Source organism: Lagopus muta, chromosome 4 (assembly GCF_023343835.1).
Source record: "Lagopus muta isolate bLagMut1 chromosome 4, bLagMut1 primary, whole genome shotgun sequence".
In the NCBI taxonomy this organism is placed as follows: domain Eukaryota; kingdom Metazoa; phylum Chordata; class Aves; order Galliformes; family Phasianidae; genus Lagopus; species Lagopus muta.
This window is the reverse complement of record NC_064436.1, coordinates 10,628,736-10,650,118: the sequence shown is the minus strand read 5'-3', so window position 1 is coordinate 10,650,118 and position 21,383 is coordinate 10,628,736. Positions and strand designations below refer to the sequence as shown.

The 21,383-nt window shown below is 41.9% G+C and overlaps 2 long non-coding RNA genes across 2 annotated transcripts; one reads left to right on the top strand and one right to left on the bottom strand.

The window, feature by feature from the left end:
- Window positions 1-362: 362 nt before the first annotated feature.
- LOC125691594 (uncharacterized) lies at window positions 363-8,291 on the bottom strand. Its single transcript, XR_007376178.1, has 2 exons — window positions 7,402-8,291; window positions 363-7,013 (listed from the first exon to the last, which is right to left on the bottom strand). It is a non-coding gene; the product is annotated as an uncharacterized LOC125691594 (long non-coding RNA).
- Window positions 8,292-15,109: 6,818 nt separating this feature from the next.
- LOC125691590 (uncharacterized) lies at window positions 15,110-21,255 on the top strand. Its single transcript, XR_007376174.1, has 3 exons — window positions 15,110-15,387; window positions 15,649-16,382; window positions 19,313-21,255. It is a non-coding gene; the product is annotated as an uncharacterized LOC125691590 (long non-coding RNA).
- The last annotated feature ends 128 nt before the right edge of the window (window positions 21,256-21,383 follow it).

Sequence of the window (21,383 nt, the reverse complement as noted above, 5' to 3'; positions counted from 1 at the left end):
TAAATGAGTTGGTTTTCCTTGGGGAAGTTAAGTTTTGCAGCCAGCCTTTGCTACCATTTCTTCTCCCATACTGCATGCCAGGCCAATTGCCTCCTTGTGCATGTCCTCAGGCTTCTTGGAAATATCTGGAGAAAAACTTGCACTCCTCTAGTTTCAGTGCAGATGGGAGAATAGTCAAGAAAACAATAAAGGGCAAAGCTGTGAAAGTTCTACCTCAATTGAATATCACCACATCTGAGTTACTTAATCAGGCGCCGTTTTGGTGGTGTTTACTTTTGTACAGTTTTAATTTTTTTTTTTAATAAAACCTAAATTAGCATAGGATTTGTACCTTAAATAATCATTAAGATTTCTTTGCATGGTTTCCAGCAGAACTGCATGTATTTTGTGGTTTTTTTTTTTCTAGGTAGCAAGACAAAGCATAAGGTCAGTGAGACTATTTTGTTGTCATTTCTATAATAGTGTTTACAAAGGCAAAAAGGCCATGGGGCATTTTTTGGGTTGATTCATGTACAGTTTTTCCTGTATTTAAATGATTCCAGCTTGCATATATCCTTATTGCTTGCAAAACAAATCTCAGTTGACATCCAAAATGCTATTGGCATGGGGCATAGTTCTTATTCCAGTGCTCTTGGCTCAAACAGCATTTTTCCACTACCAGGGGATTTAGATGTTACATATTTCCTTTATTACTCTGGACCTTCCAAAAATGACATGGGAAGAAAACAAATAACAAATACATTATCTTTTGGATGTCAAAAACCTTTCCTTAAAATTTGAACCAAAGCCTGCTTTTCAGTGAGCAGCGGTGCAGAGACCAGCAGAAAAGCAGAATGCAGAAGAATTTCAATGAGTCTCATGCTACCCAAACTCTGTCTTTTGCTGTTTTTCTCCAGACTTCGTGCCACTGTGTATTTTGGAATTGCCATTTCCAGATCATTAAAATATAAAGGAAAACAGGTAATGCAGTTCATGCAGGGAGATTTGTGAAATAATGAGTCAGGATGGACTGCAAGAATCTTTTAAATAAAGAAAACACAGACATGTAAGCATCTGTCGTCTACACAAGCAAGTGATGGGCAATGCAGAAAGTACTTGCCACATCACTGACCTGTTTGGGCTGCTGCAAAGCTTCAAAACTCACTGATTGAAATGTCTGAACTGGCACTTCCAAACGTTCTGCTCCTCATTTCCTCTCCGTTTCTGATTTTCGTGGCTACAGAGATGAGAAAAATACATTGCTGCGTCTAGATGCAGTTAATGCAGGAACTCAAAGCACCCTATGAACTCCAATTCTCAATGTTTCTTCAAACTAGACTTCATTTTGAAGGCTGAAGATTGACTTTCTGAGATAGACTCTACAAGCTTAAAAAAAAAAGAGAAGTGCAATAATAACCTTAAAAGACTGTAGAAGAGAGGAACGTTCAGGTGAAGCAGCATTACTACAAAAGACAGTTCTCTCACAGAAATTCTTGTACAATTTTAGGAAACTGCTGACTTGAAGAGCTGACAAGGTGTTTAGACAATTCCTACCTAATATGTTCCTTCTGTCAGGACAAACTGCCGTCTGTTATTTTTTAGTAGTGATAATACTGAACAGTATAAAGGAGGAATAGGCATAATTCACAACTATGTGAGCTTAAAAACAAAAATCCGACTGCCAGTAACGTGTACGTATAACATGGACTTGAAGGCACGTTTTTGTATACAAAGTTTCCCAGTTTCTAAAGATGTGTTCCAAAACAGCTGTAACTGAAATTTTGTCTGATTGTTAGGCAGTAAAACTGAGGTAAAGGCAGGTAGTGGTATAAGTACAAAAGATATTAAAACACACTGCTAAACTGGACAGTGGTAAAACAGCAGAATTCGGAGGAAGGCTGAGGACAAAATGCTCAACTCAATAACAAAAAAAAAAAGAGAAAAAGCTTTACTTGCAATCCTGCCAAAGCTGTCTATTATCTAGCAAAATATTTTTAGAGGTTTTTTGTAGTGCTTTCATCAGTCGCTTTAAATTGAAGATCAGTGAGCCTTGCATCAATATAAAAGAAGTTAGATACAATAATCATTAAATTTAGAGTTTTAAATAATGTAATCCTGAGCTGTAGTGGCTTTTTAAAAGAAAATCAAAGTGAGCTTGAAAGATCGTGAGATAAAAGTGTAAGAGAAAATAATCTTGTAAGGAAAACAAAGCAATGACTGACCTCTGACATATATTTGGTATTCAGAAAGATATGGATTGACTTAATATACTGAACACTTAAAAAGGATAAAAACTGTCAGACTTCAGAGTTAAGCCCGATTTCTAATGAATGGAAAGAAAGAGATATTTTCCAGCATATACCTGACATTTCTTTGTTGCCAATAAGGTAATTTCTTGAATTTTTCTCCAGCACTAGCTTCTGTCAGGAGCAGATTGCTGGAGCTGATGCTGGCTGGTAATTCAAGTTGCACTTCTGCTGTGCAACTGCAAGGTGAAGCAGACATTGTGAAGAAACCAAAAAGATGGGTAAAGGACACAGAAATATTTCCCTCTGCGAAGCTGCTTACAGCAAGTGAGTTCCTTTGAGGAACCCTTTGTATCCCTCCCACCCTGCTAAGGTGCCTTGGTTCAGTCACCAGAAAGAAGACATCCCAGGTGGCCCATTAGCAAAAAATAAAAAAGGAATTGCACAAGCGTACACAGAAGAAAATAGAATCCCACTGGCCCTTTTCTGTGCTTTGCTCAAGATTCACATCAAAGGGAGTTTTGCTGTAAAAACATATTTCTTGTTTCTATGGAACCTTCTTTGTGAGAATGCTAATGTTCTTTCTGTAGCAAGGAAACCTTTTTTTTAAAGCTTTGGCCAATGATCCGATGTTTTCAACTCTACTCCATTAAGGTTAATTCTTCTGAAATCCAAAGTGCACAAACAAGATAGATTGCAGAAGGCTCTCTAAGAGCAGGCTCATTTCACTGGAGTCACAAGCAATATTTTTTATCCATACATCTAGCAGCAAAATGCTCTGATGTGGTAATTTTTACAGCCTTTACTTTCTCTTCTCCTTCTTTTGTATTCACTTCAATTTATTTAAAACAAGGGATGTGCAGCCATGTATTTTGTCCTGAAGTGCCAAAAAGCACACGTACTGCACCCATCAGAGAACTGATGCTGGCTTAGGATGCACACAGGCAGGTCTGTTGGATCAGGAACAACAGCTGAGAAGAGAACTGGTCTACAAAGGAGCGATCAGACTGCTCTTGGCAGGTGAATTGCTGGATGAGGTTTGCTATTACCACCTTTTTTATTGCATTCCTGCCTTATAGAAGGTGCCCACAGCTGTCATGGACCCCCTTGTAGACAGCTGAATAAGCACAGTTTCCAGTTTTTAATGTGATTCCTTTCATAGCTTTCGATTTTCCTGTCACCTCAGAATTAATATTTTGGTAATACTTCCACATGCTGTCTTCCAGGGGATCATACCCATTTATTTTTTCAAAAGCTGCTGAAACAAACTGAAATTCTAACAGATCTTTGTTTCCCTGCTACCTAGGCTATTCTTGAAAGCTTTAAGCTGTAACATGTTACATTAAAAACAAAATCAACGTTCATACATGCAATTTGAAACCAAAAACATTGTGTTGAAGTTGCAAGTTTTGACATTCATCCTGCTCAGAGCAGCAGGATTACAGGAGAATTGGTCCTATGGTCTGTGTAAGCATCATCATCAGAAGGCAGCTCTTCCCAGTTCAGTCACAGTTACGGTGCAGAAAATTCCATCTCGAGCAAGAAAGAGAATATTGAAGGAAATATTTAAATTTTATAATTCTTCGTATAACACAGAAGCAACCCAGAATGCACATCTGAGACAGCGTAATCTGGGACTTAGCTGAGAGACAATAGCAGTAAGTATTCTTTAATTCAAAAAAACGAGTACTGAAACCACACAATAGGCACTAAGAAAGTGCTACAGAAGATAAAGTGAACAAACTGCTGGCCATGTAATTATTCTCCCAGCAGGCTCATCAAACAATTCCCAGCATGCCCTCCTACCTCTTCTGGGGATGTTTTGACTAAATCTAACAAAATAATAGCTGCAGTCACCTCCTTACACAGTCACTTGCGAAACAAATTGGATGCACTGTCAAGTCCTTGAAGGAACTGATGATTCTCATCAGCAGTATTTGACTGTCAGATGCAGCCACATGGCAGAGATGCAATCCTTTTGCAGGCAATTGGAAAAAAACATCTTTTTTTTTTTTTTCCTAGGCTGAGAAAACCTCAGGGAGGAAAAGTGCTGAAATGTGCATATTTTGTATGTGGGTTGTTTTTTTTGGTTTTTTTTTAAGAGGAAAGGGATTTTTTTGTCGTATTAGGTTGCTTCAGGGAAAGGTACTTATGCTTTTGGAAACTTCTCAAGCAAATCAATCAGTTTGCTCCTCATCAGTGCAGATATTATCTTTGCTCTCATCAGGAAGAAGAAAGATGAGCAACCCTGACTTCAGGAGCTGTTTCAAGACACTCGTTGCATCTTCTAATCCTTGTTATAAGGACTTCAGTACTTCCTCCCAAAACTGAACTAGAACTCAAAGCTTAATTAGGTCTTTACATGAAAATGATTGTCAATTTGACTGTGTCCTGGTTAGATCAGAACTGCTAATGCAAATATTTCTTTCTTTTTCTCTGTTACCACCTGTAACCCGAAGCAAGAGCTTCACAGTTAGGTCTCTTATACCCATTGGCTTCACAGCTCAGTTTTGATAACTATAGACATATTTTAGGTCTGAGTAGCATTTGACAGTGGTAGCAATTTTAGCAACTTGTAGGTTTTAACTGTAGAAAAACTGTACAATAATAGTATGATAAATTTGCAAGGTGAAGTGTGATTTCTCTGTGCACATTATACACCCTATCAACCATAAGCATAAAGCAGTCTTCCTACTCCTTTAGGTTACAAGAAGTTGAGAAGGAAAATGCAGTTCCCCTCCCTGATGTTCAGCAATCTGGTAGTCTCCACTGATAATTAGGAGCATGAATTCATCAAGGTCTTGTTTTCTGGATTTAAATCAGGAACACCATTGAAATCTGCTTTTGCTGTGTCAGACATGACCTATCCCTTCGGAGGAAAGGACAGGACACCATCTGGAATATCCAAGTAGGATCATGCTGGTCATGATGGAAAATTGGTCTAATGTCACAACAAAGCTGCAAAGCTACTCAAGACATCCATGAGACCTTGGGCTGGAACTGATAGGAATTCCCATTTTGTCAGTCCTGGAATATTCCAAACCTGTCCACCATGGGAGAGTTCTGCTTATGTTGGATAGCTACCAAATGCATTTGTCTCTCTCCTACAGACAACGAGTTGAAGCAGTAGCTGGCATAAGTCAGGATGGTGCTGCTAAATCAGTTAGTGCTGAGGTAAAATGACATGATTCCCACTGTGGGTGCTATATATGTCTTGTCATACTTCTGTGAAGGAGAAAAGTTATGAATCTCCCGGTGTTTCTGATCACTTCACAAATGCATGTCCTTTAAGGTGAAGAGGGACCATTAACCTCTGACCATGCCTCAACTGGGTCACAGTCTCATGAAGTTACCAGTGCAGCGAGGCATACAACTTGCAAGTTAGGAATAAGACAAAATAAGTCAGCTAGAATGAAAGCCCTGGGGTGTTACTGCTGCTGCACACATGGAGGGCAGAGGAATGTGCTCAGAGCCTGCCCAGCCAGCACTGGCTATGTGCTTCTTCCTCTTCCATCCCAGGCAAAGGTCCTGGCCATCCTCTTTAAAGTATCCTTAAGTATGATAGGAGTAGTGCTGCCAGGAGTATTTGCTTGTGAAGAGGTTATAGAGTGTAAAATGTTATTTTAATGAGTTCTTTCAGTCACCAAATCCTAGTAAAGCAGAATCTTTCAATTTTCTTTTCCCCCTTGATTCTACATGGCTTACAAGTTTAGGATAGCTGAAGAATCAAGTTGCCTTTAGAGAAACCTCTTTCCACCGCTGACAATTCAAAATGTTGGACTTATTCAAAACGACGTTTGCATGTCTAAGTAGATAGATCAGTTTCAGTGTGTGAGTTACAAAGTCTGTTCTCATCTGTCACTGAGTTTATGGAAGTGTATCTTTCCGGAACAAGCTTCTCTTTTCTTTTTTTCTTTAAGTTCTTACAAACTTCACTAATTCCCGTTAAAAATCAAAATTGTGCTGACACACAGCTTTTTGTAGTCTTTTGAGTGGTTTGTTGCATAATGGCTGATCTGTTCCAGATTCCACTTCAAGACTATGTTAACAACAGGGTCATCCAGAATGTTCCCCCTTTATGCTATTTCAAGAATTGCAAGTATTCTTTGTGTTCTATCATGCAAATGTAAATATGACCTCTTGGCCTTTGTGAAACTAAACTCTAAATGAGACAATTGGCAATTTCCTGCATCTTACAGTAAGATTTCTTGTCTTCTTCAGTCCATAAGATTTCTCTCCTTCATCTGGTCTACTTCTCCACATTTTCCTGCACATTTGCTATGTAAGGGCTGCTTTTGTTTGCCTTTTGTTCTTGACCTAATGGAGCCAGTCTCAAGACTGAGTCGACCTGATTGCGTGGCTGCTGTGCTTCCCAGGCCTCCCGCCTGCAGGATCACAATGCTGCAGGACTTCCTGCTTGTCTGGAGCTGAGACAGCACAATTGCACCAATCCCGGGACTTTTTGCTGTTTGTACAACTCCACTGAAATCAGTGGAGCTGGCAGATCCTCTTCCTGCTGAGCCTCTAGAAACTTGTGTCCATGGATATTGACATCTGGGGATCATGTGGGATAGTTTCTTGTGCCAGGATGGCCAAGGATGCAGCTTACAGCAGTGACAAAGGGCACAGAAGGACAAGTCCTCAGCATGCTCCTCGCTCTCACAGGCACCCAGACACTCTTCTCTCTGCCCTCTGCAGCTGAAGGCTTCCAGCCTTAGTGTCATTCCCTCAAGTCCCAAAAGCACTGACCCACTGTTTTAGCTGAACGTTTCTAGTTTAAGAAGTGGCCTGAAAAAAAAGAGAACATTCCTTTTCTTTGGGGTATTTATTTCCCCGTGCCTAACTCATTACAGTCTGGTCTGTTTAAACATCAAAAGTGCTTGTGTAAATATATACAACGAGGCTAAGTGATTAGAATAATCTAATGCAAATTTCAAAGTCTACGAGCAGATCTGAGAAATCAGCACTGTCAAAACTTTTATTTCCACAGCATGAATAGAAATAATATAACTAAGGAACAGGTTGTACTTCAAAGAACAAAGATGTTGAAATTGTAGTAAGACAGACAATTGCTTGGAGGTAGGGACCGGAGCGTGGGACATGGGGGAAGAACTCTTCTCCTCTGTAGTAGATGCATTTTATTTGCTCATAAATGCCTGAGAAAGTAATGACATACCTGTGAGCGGTGAGGCTCTCTTTTCCATTAACTTTTGCTTTGGAAGGTTTTCAGAAATCCTTGATTGCCCTCCGAGACTGACTGGCTTCCCCGCAGCCCCACCCTGCAGGCAGCCCAGTCCTGCGGAAGGCACCTGCTGTCATCTCCAAACAGACGAGGAAGGGAGACATCTTAAGGCATCTCCGGGAAGTTCACTCTTCTCCTTCTGCACACGCCGATCTCGGATTTCGACCACAAGTTTGACAGAGGCAAGTATCCCCGTTGTGCAAAAGGAGACCTAGCATAGAAGAATAATATTTCTGAGAAGCACTGCACACATTCCCTGCAGTCCCATCAGAAAGGACAGCCGTGTCTAAGCTCCAGCAGCCACATGCTGCAGTTTGCTGCTAGCCCCCTAGCTGCCATTCTTGAAGAGTTTTTGATCTGCATTTGCATCCTTTCCCCTCACACCATGAGGTCACTGCTGAAAGAGAAGGTGCAGATGGAAGCTGGGGCACTGCCTCTCCTATCGTGGCAATGGATGTGCAGGAGCATCAGTAATAGACACAGTTAGCATTCAGACATTCAGGAGGCTGCACAGCATTCCCCACTAGCAGCAAGGAGGAAGGTGAAAAAAGTCTCCTCCACTCCAGAGTGGAGGTCCTCACTCTCCTCACACTCCTCCACACTCCTCCACTCAGAGTGGAGTGGCAGAATGGAAGTGGCTGCCTTCCCATCGGAGAGCACAGTGTAAAGCAGACATTGCATCTGGTCCCTTGAGCTGGAGTTGAGACATCCACCTCCTTCCCCCACCTTGTCTGAGATCAATGGTAGCTCCGAGGCCCAAAGTGCTCCTTTCTTTCTTTGCTATCATCGCCACCCAAAGTGCAGCGGGTCAGGGAGCTGCTGGAGACGTGACACATCAAGGTTGGAAATGAGGCTTTTTCTACTTCTTGAGACAGGCATTTTCATGAGAAAAATAATTTTAAAAATGGTACATTTTCAAATCAATATTAGGTGAACAGTTCAAAAATAAAAGCCTTTCCCTTAGAGATGCAAATCATCTGGATTGCTCTAACATCTTCAGGGCTCTGATGACCTTAAAGCACTGTCTTTATGCCATCTGTAAGGCAACCATAGCTTGAACTGTGAAGGACTATTTCACTTCAAGTGACCCGTCTGGAAGCAATAAAAATTCAAAGACCAAATGGAAAGAAATACTTGCTTAAACACTCACAACTTTATTTTTGCTTGCATCACACAAGCATTGACCAGCTCTGTATAACCTTTCTACTCCCTAGAAATTGCAGTGTTCCGCTGTAGAAAATGCAAAGAGTATAAGGTCAATGTCAAGTCATAAAACAGCTACAAGTACAATTCAAGCATTTGCAATTATGGGAAAAACAAGGTACTTTATGCTCCATCTGGAATTCTACTCCCTCTGTAAACAGTGTTAATAATATACAGATGCAATTCAGGCCACTGGCATTCAAAAGTCATTAACATGAGAAGCTGCTCAGTGGCCTGTTGAATCACATTTTGTTGGTCTTAGACCAGTGCCCATTAGACAGACATCTACATTACAGCTAGTGCCAGAACCAAGTGCTGCAATGCATTCTCTCTCTGAATTCCCCTTTTGGAAGTAAAGCTAATCGCTTTTGGACACCACAGAGTCCCTCCTCCCCAGCACCGCTGGTGTCCATGCCATACATGAGCTCTACATCCATCTGCAAGGCTGCTGGTTCAGGATTGAAATATAAACATGTACAGAGAGCCATGACTGACCTTTGTGCAGCAAGTAAGAACTGTCAAACTGCTCTGTACTGTGAGGGCTGGTGGCTCTATACCATGCGCCCATACAGAATCAGTTCTACATGCTAAATGCAGTCACGAACATGGCAACACGCTAAAGACACAAACATGGCAAAAAGCTGCAACCTGTCTGCAAGACAGCTTTCTGGGTGCACGATAACCAACACAGACAGAACAGGCTGCCCAGGGGGGTTTGGAGTCTCCTTCTCTGGAGATGTTCAAGTCTCGCCTGGATGCCTACCCATGCGACCTACTGTTGGGAACCTGCTTTGGCAGGGGGGTTGGTCTCGATGATCTCTAGAGGTCCCTTCCAACCCCTACAATTCTGTGATTCTGTGATTCTATGTTATCATGAATAAAAACTGTGTACCTATTTTTTCTTTGCCATTGGATTTTGGCCTTGCAGGAGAAACTTTCATGTGTGCTTCATACCCCTTTTAGTCTTTTATGAAGTCGGTGTTTGTCTGCTGTGGTGTCCAAACCAAAGTATGAGTGGCTTTGCAAGAAGCCTCTAAATAATCAAAGGAAAAATACTTGTAAACACATCTGTTGTCTGCCATGCAACTTCTCCCTAACCTGCCACAGATTTTTCCCCACAGGAGGCTGCTAAATTAGAGCTTAATACTGAGGCAGCATCTCACATACTCCCTCTGGTTCGTCCTCTCAATATAAAGCAGCCTTCACTTCCAGCTAGCATGAATGTTATCCCTCTGGGAGACACCAGTTTCCATCCCACTTTTTGCAGGATCATCCTCTCTGAGAAACACAGCCGTTCGCTACCAGCTGAGCATGCCTTACCCCTCCACTCAGGCAGGCTTTCAAGCCTCATTGGATCCATATGCTCCAAATGATCCCGCTGATTTTTCTCCTGGTTTCTGCGTGGATATGACTTGTGGTGTCTCATCCATGCAAAGGCTGCCATATGCTCTTGGGTACCAGCAGGAGCAAGACAGGACAGATTATGATCTTCAGAGGACTGCAGCTGCCACCAAAATTGTGCAGGACCTATATATAAGCTTTGAGTTTTCCTGTTAAGACTTGCTGTTCTTCTCTGACATGCCTCTTTGTACTCAGATTTGTCATGCATCTTACAGGTTGGAAATCATATCCTCAGCCATCAAATCCTCCATTTCTGTCTTGAATAATATGCTTTGTAGCAAAAAAATTCTTGGAGATGTTTCCGTGAATATACAAGTAAATTGGTTTTAAGGCTGTAAGGATATGGAATACATATTCACTCACTGAGATGTTTCAAAAAGAGTACCAGGGTTAGCAAACGAAAGTAAAATAGATCTGATTTATGCAGTAATACAGTACAAAGACTGTGCAGGAATAATGCAAACAATAATTTTATATGTGTTTATGCACATTAAGTCTCTAAGTGATTATACTGTCTCTAGCATCTAGGTTATCACAGGGTTCTGTAATGCCTTAAAGGACTGTAGCTGCAAATAGACAAGCATAAGTTCCATTTTGGTAACAGCAAATGCATATTTTTGCTCGCACAACCTTCCTCCTCTGTCAGCTGTACCTGCACTTTCGTCTGCTGTTTGGCTGATAAAATGCCACTGACGTCAGCTATAGCAAAGCTTTGTGCTTGATATCTGTGCTAGCAAGAAGAGGATCAGGGCCACACTAAACAAAAAGCATCAGGGCTAAGTGCTCAGAGGGAAGGTAAGTGAAGGGGGCTTTGTGTAACTCTTCTGCCACCCTCAAAGATGACATAAGGTTGGACTTAACTAAAGAAGTCTGCAAGTTGCCTTTTTACTTTGTGGGCTCTTGGAGGAAATGCTTTGAAAAGGCTAAAGCCACTGACATTTTGGTGCTACGAGAGGTAGAATGTTAGCTAGTTAGACAAGAAACGCTCCCCTAAGTGTATGATCCATTAAGTTGTTTTGCAACACTGGGAAATGAAGCATGGAGTATTTTACTGAAGTTGGTATCCCATGGGGATGAAAGAAAGATCAGAATCTTTCGCTGCAACAGGCTGAGCTCTGCCAGCATGTAGATATAAATCCAGAATATCTCCAGTTGTGTTGAAAGGATTGCCCTGAGTTTGACGACAGGGTCTGTTCCACCAATATGGATTTCTCCAGCCCTGTGTGTCCAATGCTCTGAACCGCTGGCAGCTCAGATGCCCGTGTGGAGAATTTCAGCCAGATACAGGAGTAGCGTAGCAAACTGGGGACTCCTAAAAGGCTGCCTGATCTCATGTGGGGGATACCTTTCTCAGTGCTAGGATTTACTATAGCCTTCTGAATGAGTTTTGGTTTATTCTGATTGCACAGACACTTACACTATGAAGAACATGGAATTTCTATTAAGTGGAGCAAGGGCACTGCATTGGTATTCTGCAAATAGAGTTCCTAACAGTCAGTCATTCCCACTTTGCTTGCAGCTCCAGCACAGAAGCATGGTGTTTCAGTCCGTCCTGGCAGAACAGATCAATTACCAGTTTTCAATGGAGTGCATCCTGATGTCACTGCCTTTCTCCTGCAGCTGTTGACTGCCTGTGCTGTGGCTGCTCTTCTGAGCAGAGCAGCTCTCTCTGCCAGGTGTTCAGCTGTTCAGCTGGTGTTTCAGCATATTTTCTTCTGCCTTCCCTACAGACTTGAAGGGCAGGAAAAGGGCCTGCCAGGCTTGGCCTGAAATGGATTTGGACTGATGTTTTCAGGGCTACTCAGCTGCAGGTTTTTGTTTCAAATTCAACTCAGAGGATGGAACAACAACAACAGAAAAAAAGAAGAAAAAAACCCCAACCTCTCAGGAGGCTTTCTTTACATAGGATACCTAAAACTTGAATGAAAGCAGAAGCTGAGCATTAAAAAACGCCAGATTCAAAAAGCTGCCGGCACTGAACATGGTTGATCAATGATGTTTTGTTGGTACAATGAGAGCTTTTACTGAAGCTGTTTCCCCTTGATCTGCTGCCAGGGATGGCACCAGAGGTCTCTGAGGAGCTCAGAATGGAAAGCAAAGGAGTCTGGAGGAAGAATTCCTTTGTGACAGAGACTGCAGAATGAGAAAAATCTCTCAACCGTGTGCTGCAGCTATATTTTTACAGCCAAAAGCTCAGTAAACATAAAAAGCAGGCAGTGGGCTGTTGAAAAGAAAGAAAACTTAAACCTCACATGCACTTTTCATAGTATTCTGGCTTCAGGTTTCATGAAATGACAAGGGAATTGAAACACATCTGAAGACTGTTAGGTACCTCTCTGCCTTTCCCTCCACACTGGACATAGTGGGATTTGAAAAACAAGATGAATTTTTAAGCAGCAGTTGCCCAGAATATGGACTCTCTCTTCACTGTATATTCAAGAAAAGATATGCTGGATCAGGAGTTTTGCCCTAGTAAGGAGTCTTACCCAAGCACAGCAAGGAGCTTGTTAAGATTAGTGTGCCTCAGCTGGGCACTGACCCAGGTGATCACCACGTTACAGGCACGGTAAGTATGATGCTTGCAAAATCTGATGTGTTCAAAGCACTCCTGGAGGGCAATCGTGTGGCTCGTGCTCTAAGATTGATGTTCCCGGGGTGTGGCATTCTGGTCTCCTCTCCTGCTGGTGCTGAGGCACAGCATATCCTGTCTGGCTTGGGCTCTTCTGGCCAAGGCTTCCTTTCCTGCTGTGAGTAGGTCAAGAAGTCACGGTTGCAGCCTTACAACATCAGGTCAGGTGTTGACAGTGTTGGCCTTACCATGCACGACACGATCTGTGCGCAGAAGCACTGCACCTTCCATTGGTGACAGATACAGTGGGTACTCAAATATGCCAGGCAAATAACACAATTTCTTAGAATCCAGCTGGGTAAGGTTTGGGGCAGAAAGCAGCAACATACACAAGTCAGAACCCTATCAGATCTTGGGCACCTCGGGCCCATGTTGCCCCATACAGATGTACCCAAAGTGTGTCCCACTACCTGGCCTCGTTTCTGCCTACTGCTGGGGCACTTTGGGCTCAGGCAGCTGAGAGCTCATCCAGCGGCTTTAGGTCGTTTTGATCCTGCTTTACAGCTCGTTCAGGTTTGTTTGCACAAGCTAAAACCAGACTTGTGAACTGCACAGTGGATACACTCCACGCCTCTCACTCAGTAAAGCTCTAGGAGTTAGCTCAGCTGCCAGTGTGAGCAACAGCCACGTTCAGAGAGGGGAGGGCCAGATCCCAGCCATTACACACACTTAAATAACCCTGTCCTTCCAGTTCTGCCATACATTTTTATAAGGCGGGGGTTTTTTTTGTTTGTTTTTTATTTTTATTCTGGAAATAAACCAGATGCCTTTAATAAACAAGCAGAACCCTTGGGTGCTACATTACTTAGAACAGAGGGAGGCCAGAAAACATCTCTCACTATGAAAACTTTCGCCTTATCTCTAAAGTAACACATTTTCCTGATCTAATAAATATGAAATATATCTTAAAATGATTATATTCTGGGTTTCTGAAATTCACAATGTCTTTAGACTGTTATGCTTCCCCCCTAAACTGCAACGTAATTTTAGTTAATGAAGTTCTATTTCGCCTTGCAGTGCAGTCCCATTGACATCCCTCTCCTTTAAAGGAAACTGATTTGTTATTTTTTGCTGCTCGGGTTGAAGGGGAGGACAAACTGGAGAGGAAGCAAGATTCCTTTTGTGCTTTGCCTTTCTTTCCAGGCACCTAAAATGGAGACAATGAATAAATCTTTCCCATCTGTGTCTGAATGCAGAAGTAGGTTACACTGCCTGAAGCAATTGCAGTGACTCACTTGCCACTTTTATAGAACTCTCTGCTTTATTAGTCTTACGCTGATAACTCTATAGCGTGTGGAGTAGCAATGGTGGTAAAGGCAGAAAATTCTGCAGATCTGCTGGATCTTGTCGCTCAGGTTTATTTATACCAAAGGCTAGAGTTTGTATGGCTTACAGGCACAGGTGGAAAAACACCTTCACCCTTTTGGCCGTGATGGAAAAATTCATGGTGGCTAACAGAACGCAAGAGTGAAATTAAAAATGTCTGTGTCCGTGGTGGGAATAAGAACAAAGAGCAGGGATCTCTGGTGCAGTCATATCTCAGGATTAATCTGAACAATTGTGGAAGGCATACAATTCTCACACCTCAACATATACAGCAGACCTGGGAAATCCTCCCTCTGCCACCTCTGCCCAGTCTTCCAAAATGCAAAAAGTCCTTCCTTCAGTCAAGCATTGCATCAATTTGATTTTCCCTGCAGAGCATGGTTGCAAAAGCAAACAGCTCAGCTAGGGTACCAGAAGCATCATGGAGATGGCACTGGAGGTCTCTCACTGTTTGTGAAAGCTGAGTTTGGAAAACCATTTTTGAGATTGGTCACTTAGAAGAGATGTATTTTGTTGTTCGAGCAGTAACTGCTGGAAGACAACACTGTGTCTCAGCACTGTGATTGCACTGTTCCCTTTGTTTAAAGGATAGGTGGGTGGTTATCCTTTGCTTATTCCCTACACTAAACAAAAAGGCAATCTGTCCAGAACCTTAAATTAGGGTTTCTTTAGCCCATAACCACTAATACTATCTCTGCAAATATTCAATAATTTTGTATTTCAGGAGCTGAGAAATTCTGTTGTTTGTTACAAGGAAAACAAAGCATGCAAAAGGCTTTCTGTACTGCTCTTTCTATTTAGTTTCACATAAGGACATAGGGTGCCACTAGCTTTGGTCTGCTAGGCTCTGTGTAGGGAGGCATTGCTTGAGGGAGAAGACGGTTTTGCAAGCAGTGGGAGTGTGTGTTCTCTGCCTTGGGCCTTGATTAGTCTCAATTCTTCAGGCAGAAATGGCTCCCTGGAAATCAGGCGCTGGTGCTGGGCTGAGACTGCTGAGCTAGGAATTGCCTTCTGCTGCTCCCAGCTGCCAGTGATGTGTAAATAAAAGCAAATTATTCTTGGGCTCTCTGACACTTCCCATGCTGCAAAATCAACCCACAGGACATCAAAATCTGAAGCACTAAATGATCAGTATCGGTGCCAGAAGGAGCACTGACATGTAAGAAAGGGGAAAACAAAGGTGTGATCCCCAGGTGTAGCCTACAGATGACTGAACCCCACAGCTGGCAGCCAGCAAACAACCCCAGGAACTCCCACAGGCTTAGCCAAAGTGTCTGAAGACCACACTTACTCAGCCTACAAACTTCATGGCTTCATCCTAGCACAGTCAACGCTTCCTGGGTATCAAGCTTCAATTCAAGGTAATCTAACAGGGAGTAGGTGGCAGCAGGGTTTTTACCAGGTGGTGAAAGGACTGGGATGAGTATAACAGCCCATGGAGTCTTATACAGCAGGGAGCTGGTGGCTGAAATAAGCAGATTCAGGAAAATCTACACAATACCCATCCTTTACATGGTTTATTAAATTTAGTTTGACAGCATTCCATATACCTCAAAATGCCAACACTGTAATTACTCCAGTAAAGAGCACAACAGATCATTTGGCTTTTGTTTTCACTTCAGGATATTTCACCAAAGGAGCTGAGCTTGGCTGGAAAAAGAATTGCACGTCCTGCAGCTTCGCGGGTCAGATCACTGATTGGTACGAATGGCACTTCTCTGTCAGCTCCAGAAACATCTGTCACCCCAGGATGTGCTCCCCTGCTGGGCTGCAGCTTATGAGGCCAGCAACAGAGCAAGTGGGAAGACCTTTTAACATTCTGTATAAAGCTGGGAGCAAACTGAGCACACGAGAACCAAAAATCTCCAATGGGGCAAAGATTTTCGGACGTGTTTAAGTGGCATTGTATGTGCTGTGGTTCATTTTTGCTCTTAATACTTTGATACAGCTGTAATGTTTCTTTCAACTCCCAAAGACAAATTACAGCATATAAAAGACCATGAGGTTACGCTTTGGTTCTGAGATAGTCATATTAATATATTATGAAGGCATTGTAACAAGTATTAGTATTTTCGTGAATCACCATCTAAGGTCAGTAGAAAATATGTATAATTTGCAAATTCGTTTTAGATACAATGTAAGAAAGTAAGTAGGGTGGGGTAATTACAGGGCTTGCTGATGCTGGAGACAAGCTGCAGAGAGACATTGCTCAGCTTGCCTATCAGAGCAGGCCCTGAGGAAGCAGGTGAGGAGGAAGGTTATAAACAGTGGGAGCAGGGCATTAGGAAGCCCTGAGAGTTCTCTGGTCCAGAGGAGCATTTTGTGAGGTCTTGTTCCAGAGCTGTTTTCCCTAGGGGTAAGTGCTGGTGTAACTCTCTACAAGTGGCAATGAGCAGAGGTGCTTTGCAGGCACGGGGAGGTGGGGGGAAAGCTGGTGGTAAAGCTTTGTATGTGTGTAAGCACTAATGCTTTTAAGGGTGGCTACTCTGGGCCACGTGAGGTTCCTGTTTCTGCATCTTGCAGTCCTATGGCTGAGCTTGGGGTGAGATCTGAGCATTCTGTGGTGCAGCAGCCATGTAGGAGTCCAGGGAATGGTAGGTGTGCATTTGTGTTTTAGTACCAGCACTGTTTGGGCATGGGTCCACTCTGCTGACTAGAACATACTAACTTAAGCTAAGGTCAGATATGTTGCTTGCTGGAAAGGTTTCTTAAACTGTGAATGTCCTGGTGGCTCTGTGAAGTGTTTGACAAAAGAAGAGTGTTCCTTTAAAAGTGTGATAAACTCAGGAGGTACCTTCTGTGATTTATGCTGGCACTATCTGGTTGGGAATCATTTCTTGTGGCAGATCAGAGGAGTATGTTTGTGCAGCATTGGTATGTAAATGTCGTGATGGGATCTTCCTTTGAAATATATGTCATGTCAAGCAAGCAGGGGAAATATGCAAGGAGTGTAATTTATCATCTAGCTTCCAAATTATTCCTTATGTTTCAAGTCCAGTCATGGTGCTTGTATGTGCTAAATGTCCCTTAAAATACTGTGCAGTGCTTCTTGTGAACTTCCCTTGGAACTGATAGTGCTTTGGCAAACATAAGCCCCAAGGTTAAACTCTGTATAATGCCTCTTTGGCCTGTGCTTCCAGACTTAAGAGGATGGTGCAGGAGAAGCCATTTGTGAGCATATGGTATTGTTTCTGCAACCCTCTGTTCCAATGTGCTCAACATGGCTTTGGTATTTGGTAGCTGTTGATATTCTTACATCTTTATTTACTTTTTTTAATGCTGTCTCTTTTTCTCACTTAAAGAATCTCAATAGATTTTGTTCATTTGTTTTAATAAGGGAAAAGTAATGATAAATACTTTGTATGAAGTTGCAGATGCAGTCTGTTGTCCCTAGGGCAAAATACCAACTTTATGGGATTCACCTTAGTAGGAGTTGCTTTTCCAGCTAAGATACATTCAAGGCTTGTACAGGCTGCAGGATTTGAATTTCTGCTGGGTTCCAAAGCAATCTAGTGTAAGGTCACATTTCAGTTGTTACCATCTTGAACTGGCAGAAGAGCACAGCATTTCAAATGGATGCTGACATCAAGGCTGAGGACCTTGTATGTCTCTCCTGCTGATGGGAAAAGTGCTGAACTCAAATCGGGCTGCAGGCAGCCCAAGGGTTACGTGCCCGACTAACAGTGATGGTCTTTCAAGACAATTAACTTCTTAGTGCCAAAAATAAAATAGCAGGAAGACCATTGGGCAGCTGTAGCAGCAAAATGTTTGTATTCCTTCTTGAAGAAATCTGACAGGTCTTTGGTATTCTAGTTCTCCAAAAAAAATTAAAAATAAAATGTACTTATTGGTTCTGTAAGGTGAAATCAATCTTAAAAGCTCGAGAAGGTGTCATGTAACATTATGGTGAAATCAGAATGATACTTAAGCTTGTAAGCACTCAGTATTTATCATTTCAGAAGGAAACTGAAATAAACTTCCAATGCCTGTTAAGGCTGGGGAATCCTTTGGAAAAATCACCGTATGGCTCCAAAACTGGGCTTGAGACAGCTACAAAAGGATCACAGATGTTTTTCTTAAAAAAAAAAAAAAAAAAAAAAAAAAAAAAAAGATACTTAAAAATAGGATTGTTGTAAACAAACATCAAAGCTGGGTTTTTATGGGCAGCTTCATCTGGTGAGAGGTTGAAATGAAATTCTTTTTTCCCTCCAAATTGCATCAGTATTTAATCAAGCAAATAGCTGCAGAAGATAAAGAACAGGCTTTGCAAGCCCATCATTCATTCAGCAAAGGGAAACCTATGGCTTTTTCATGGAATGATTCTCATGTCTGTGACATTCTCTTGGTTTTTATTTTTTTTATGGCTATTTTGACTATGGAAGCTAAAAGAGAAAACTAGACTCTGCTTCAAATTTCAGATGTATGGTAGCTAATTACAGTATGTGTAAACTTAATGAAGAAGTGTCATTAGCTATAAAATATATTTACTCTAGAGTTTCCCTGGTATGAGATGGAGAGGCCAAGCTGCTGAGGGCTGTTGCCAACTGGATCACTCAGGCTGTGATTTTGTTAATTACTGTGTTTTCTATTTACATACCTACAAAGCAGAGATGATAAAATTTGTCTGTCCCCTAATTGCCCTGAGCTTTTAGCAAATATTTATTGGCTACCCGTAGACTTTCAGGAGATGAATAATTACATTTCCACATCTTGTTAAATACTTCACAGAATTCTACCTCTTCTGGCTTCAAACAGCTTCCTCCTTCAATCTTTAAAACACCTCATTAGAACAGTTAAAGCTTACGACTCACAGGTTTATGTGATGATAGCACATAGATCTCATGTTAAGCTTCATTCCATCTTCTTCATTTAAGCTTATCCTTGTGCTTTGTTCCTTGTCACCTGTTGGCAATTTAAGATGAACTGGACATACTGAAGAGTATTAAATTGCTCCCGCTTGAATAAATGGGAGCTTGGCCATTGGTTCCTCCAGAAATGGGCTCAGGACCTTGATTAGGCTGGCTCAAGAGATAGGACTTGAAGCACTTGCGAATGTCATCCTCTGGTTCTCTGCAGCATGCCTGCTGCTGTCTCTTCAGCTGGCAATTGAAACTGTTTGGTACATTACAATGATCGTCACATCAACTTGCTGGAAACAAAACCAGTAACTGCAACAGGATTGACCAAACAACTCCCAGAGCTGGTGATGTCACCACTGTAACACACAGTAATGCCAGAAAGGAGCTTACAGAGGTGACCAGGACTCTTGTTTTTTTTTTTTTTCAGGGACCACGGACACAATAAATAGTACAGTATTTTTAGCTGCAAACTAAAATGATGCAGTTCTGTGAAATTTAGCTCTAAGTGCTTATTCCCGCACTCTTAAACCTTACTGAATAGACAGATGAGGACGAAAAAGTGCAACCTGTAGCATCACATCCTGCCTGTCCCGTCGTGAATGACCAACCCCCTCAGTACAAAATGCAGTCGTGTTTGTCTCTTCCACCTTGAATCTACCGGATTACTTTAAAGCAGCTTACAACGGCTTGTTCTGACCCTTCTAAGGCCAACTACCACAGTTCTAATACCTCGGCTCTGTTTCCAGTCTGGTTCATAGTTGAGTGGTATGAAGAGCAGTCCGTAGACAAACTGCAAATAAATGCCTCTGTCCACTGAGCGGTGACCTTGCTAAATTACAGCAGGTATCCTGAACATCTGTGCCGCAGCCTTCTCTTACTGCAGTATGATAGGAACATGCATTAACTCTGGAGGATTGATCTCAAAAAACTGGCACAGAAAGGGCACTTCAATGAGAAAATTAATAATTCTTTACTCTGATTATGATGATTAATTCTGTTACGTCAGCAGCCTTTGGCAGAGCCAATGACAGCAACAGATTTCATACGGGGAAAAAACCTAATTCAGGAGCCAAGAACATTAAAATGGAATTTTGTGCAGTTAAGCAATGATATTAACAAATTGCACACAAGCAGCAATAATTTAAATATGTTCAGAAAGGCACTTTTGTTTCTTGGTCCTATATAAGACATTGCAGTCATGTAAGATTATTTTGTATTTGATATATTTGCCAAGCTAAAAAGTGATTGTTTCTGGAACTGACCACTGGCAGATGGACTCAACTGTGGAAGTTTTTGGACCACATGAAGCTGATCACAAACTCTATCTCAGGTGCCAGTTTCACAAACTGGTTACCACTGCTGGACTAGCAAGCGCCCTGTTTCCATCTCTTCAACTTTGGTTACGCAGCCAAGACTAATCAAGCCCCCTGTCAGGTACAGAATACAAGACGGGCAGGTCTTTGCTAGTATATAAACCTAGCTGTCATTTTTCTGAAGAGGAGCTGGCTTTTAGGCACTGTATTTGCTGGTTTCCTCTCAGCTTCTGAAGGCAAGCACTTAAAAAGCAGTGATCTGTTGCTCCCTCCCTAACGCAGTTTGTATTCTTTCAGTTGTCATAAACAAGTTGCCTTGTTTGTCAGTTTGTTTTTCTTTCGAATGCACTCCAACTCACGTCTTTTATGCATTCAGTGTGAGGGCCAGATTCCTCAGTACTGCTTTGTTAGGAAACACTCATTTGGCAATCCTAACATTAAAAATTATCCTCAGTAGGATATGCTCTATCAAGCCATGACCTTAGCTGTTTGAGTGAGAAACAACAGAAAAAGTTTAAGAGATCATTCTGTTGTTGGTTCAGATGTTTGACAGATTGCAAGGACTAGTTCCTTTGCACTCAAGCATGGCATTTAGGAAACTGGAGTAATGCTTTAGATAGCTGCCTTTTTATCTTCTCGATCTGTCTGCTGTTCAAGTCACTATCTTCTCAGTGTTCCCCTGCAGGAGGAAACTAAAAGTGAGTACGCTGACTTAGAATCATTTTAAACACTTGTGCAAGCATTGCCACCTCAGCTCAGGCATGCCGATGACTTGTCTTGTACATCTGCACCGAACCACAGACACTTGTGTTTTCAGCTTATCAATTCATACATAGGGTTTGTTTCCCATTTCTTTCATACTATGTGCAAGAAAGTGAGCTGAATGCTACGCACTGAATAAAGCAGTCTCCTTTTGATCTAATGAGAAATTGTGCAGACTTTAAATGGCACCAACACTCATGTTGCAGTAAAACTTTTGATTATCTGGGGAGCGCTTGTAATGATTTCAAATTAACCCCACTGATTTCTTTCTTGTACTAAAAACTACCAGAAAGATAATGTTCAAGTAACTAGAGAAGCACACTGATTTGCCTTACCTACATAAACTACAAAGTTACTTTAAATTTCAGCTTACACATTGTGTACAACCTGCTTTCCAACTATTTATAGACATCAGTATTTAGA